General features: G+C 50.0%; 7 non-coding genes across 7 annotated transcripts; all 7 read left to right on the top strand.

Moving 5' to 3' along the window:
• Positions 1-77: 77 nt before the first annotated feature.
• Positions 78-196, top strand: LOC124893270. The gene has a single exon (XR_007050634.1). It is a non-coding gene; the product is annotated as a 5S ribosomal RNA (ribosomal RNA).
• A 176-nt stretch (positions 197-372) lies between these two features.
• On the top strand, positions 373-491 carry LOC124893271. The gene has a single exon (XR_007050635.1). It is a non-coding gene; the product is annotated as a 5S ribosomal RNA (ribosomal RNA).
• A 176-nt stretch (positions 492-667) lies between these two features.
• Positions 668-786, top strand: LOC124893272. Its single transcript, XR_007050636.1, has one exon. It is a non-coding gene; the product is annotated as a 5S ribosomal RNA (ribosomal RNA).
• A 176-nt stretch (positions 787-962) lies between these two features.
• On the top strand, positions 963-1,081 carry LOC124893266. Its single transcript, XR_007050630.1, has one exon. It is a non-coding gene; the product is annotated as a 5S ribosomal RNA (ribosomal RNA).
• Positions 1,082-1,256: 175 nt separating this feature from the next.
• LOC124893269 lies at positions 1,257-1,375 on the top strand. Its single transcript, XR_007050633.1, has one exon. It is a non-coding gene; the product is annotated as a 5S ribosomal RNA (ribosomal RNA).
• Positions 1,376-1,550: 175 nt separating this feature from the next.
• LOC124893268 lies at positions 1,551-1,669 on the top strand. Its single transcript, XR_007050632.1, has one exon. It is a non-coding gene; the product is annotated as a 5S ribosomal RNA (ribosomal RNA).
• A 176-nt stretch (positions 1,670-1,845) lies between these two features.
• Positions 1,846-1,964, top strand: LOC124893267. The gene has a single exon (XR_007050631.1). It is a non-coding gene; the product is annotated as a 5S ribosomal RNA (ribosomal RNA).
• Positions 1,965-2,169: the final 205 nt, after the last annotated feature.

Genomic DNA, 2,169 nt, shown 5'->3' with positions numbered 1-2,169 from the left:
GCAGGGGCTCGTGTGCGGTGTGTGACTGGCGGCGCAGGAGAAAGAGGCATAATAGGATTTGGAGTGCTGGGAATGACGGATGCGATCATACCAGCACTAACGCACAGGATCCCATCGAAACTTCGAAGTTAAGCGTGCTTGGGCGAGAGTTGTACTAGGATGGGTGACCCCCTGAGAAGTCCTCGTGTTGCATCCCTTCTTTTTTTTTTCATTTAAAATTCGGTTTAATTTTGCCGGTTCGATCGGCAAATCTTTTTGTTTTTCCTCTTGGCGGAAACGAGATAGGGGGCAAGGCGCAAGAGCGCGCGTGCGGGCTGTGACGGGCGGGGGAGGAGAAAGAGGAATAATAGAATTTGGAGTGCTAGGAATGACGGATGCAATCATACCAGCACTAATGCACCGGATCCCACCGGAAATCCGAAGTTAAGCGTGCTTGGGAGAGAGTTGTACTAGGATGGGTGACCCACTAGGAAGTCCTCGTGTTGCATCCCTTCCTTTTTTTGTCCTTTAAAATTCGGTTTAATTTTGCCGGTTCTATCGGCGAATCTTTTTATGTTTCCTCTTGGCGTAAACAATAAAAGGGGCGAGACGCGGAGGCCCGCGTTCAGGGTGTGACGGGCGGCACAGGAGAAAGAGGCATAATAGAATTTGGAGTGCTGGAAATGACAGATGTGATCATACCAACACTAACGCACCGGATCCCATCAGTACTCCGAAGTTAAGCGTGCATGGGCGAGAGTAGTACTAGGATGGGTGACCCGCTGCGAAGTCCTCATGTTGCATCCCTTCCTTTTTTTTTCCTATAAAATTCGGCTTAATTTTGTCGGTTCGATCGGCGAATCTTTTTGGTTTTCCTCTGAGCGGAAACAAGAATGGGGGCGAGGCACGGAGGCCCGCGTGCGGGGTGTGACGGGCGGCGGAGGAGAAAAAGGCATAATAGAATTTGGAGTGCTGGGAATGACGCATGTGATCATACCAGCACTAGCGCACCGGATCCCATCAGAACTCCGAAGTTAAGCGTGCTTGGGCGAGAGTAGTACTAGGATGGGTAACCCAATGTGAAGTCCTCGTGTTGCATCCCTTCTTTTTTTTTTCCTTTAAAATTCGGTTTAATTTTGCCGGTTCGATCGGCGAATCTTTTTGTTTTTCCTCTTGGCGGAAACGAGAACAGGGGCAAGGCGCAGGGGCGCGCGTGCGAGGTGTTACGGGCGGCGGAGGAGAAAGAGGCATAATAGAATTTGGAGTGTAGAATTGATGGATGCGATTATACCAGCACTAACGCACCGAATCCCATCAGAACTTTAAAGTTAAGCGTGCTTGGGTGAGAGTAGTACTAGGATGGGTGACCCCCTGGGAAGTCCTCGTGTTGCATACCTTTTTTTTTTTTTCTTTAAAATTCGGTTTAATTTTGCCGGTTCGATCGACGAATCTTTTTGTTTTTCTTCTTGGCGGAAACGAGAAAGGTGGCAAGGCACAAGAGCGCGCGTGCGGGGTGTGACGGGCGGCGGAGGAGAAAGACGAATAATAGAATTTGGAGTGCTAGGAATGACGGATGCAATCATACCAGCACTAATGCGCCGGATCCCACCGAAAATCCGAAGTTAAGCGTGCTTGGGAGAGAGTTGTACTAGGATGGGTGACCCACTGGGAAGTCCTCGTGTTGCATCCCTTCCTTTTTTTGTCCTTTAAAATTCGGTTTAATTTTGCCGGTTCGATCGGCGAATCTTTTTATTGTTCCTCTTGGCGTAAACAAGAAAAGGGGCGAGACGCGGAGGCCCGCGTGCAGGGTGTGACGGGCGGCACAGGAGAAAGAGGCATAATAGAATTTGGAGGGCTGGAAATGACAGATGCGATCATACCAACACTAACGCACCGGATCCCATCAGTACTCCGAAGTTAGGCGTGCTTGGGCGAGAGTAGTACTAGGATGGGTGACCCGTTGGGAAGTCCTCATGTTGCATCCCTTCCTTTTTTTTTTCCTATAAAATTCGGCTTAATTTTGTCGGTTCGATCGGCGAATCTTTTTGGTTTTCCTCTGAGCGGAAACAAGAAAGGGGGCGAGGCACGGAGGCCCGCGTGCGGGGTGTGACGGGCGGCGGAGGAGAAAAAGGCATAATAGAATTTGGAGTGCTGGGAATGACGCATGCGATCATACCAGCACTAACGCAC

Source organism: Capsicum annuum, unplaced genomic scaffold, assembly GCF_002878395.1.
Source record: "Capsicum annuum cultivar UCD-10X-F1 unplaced genomic scaffold, UCD10Xv1.1 ctg56725, whole genome shotgun sequence".
Taxonomy (NCBI): Eukaryota; Viridiplantae; Streptophyta; class Magnoliopsida; order Solanales; family Solanaceae; genus Capsicum; species Capsicum annuum.
This window is presented reverse-complemented; position numbering and strand designations above follow the sequence as displayed.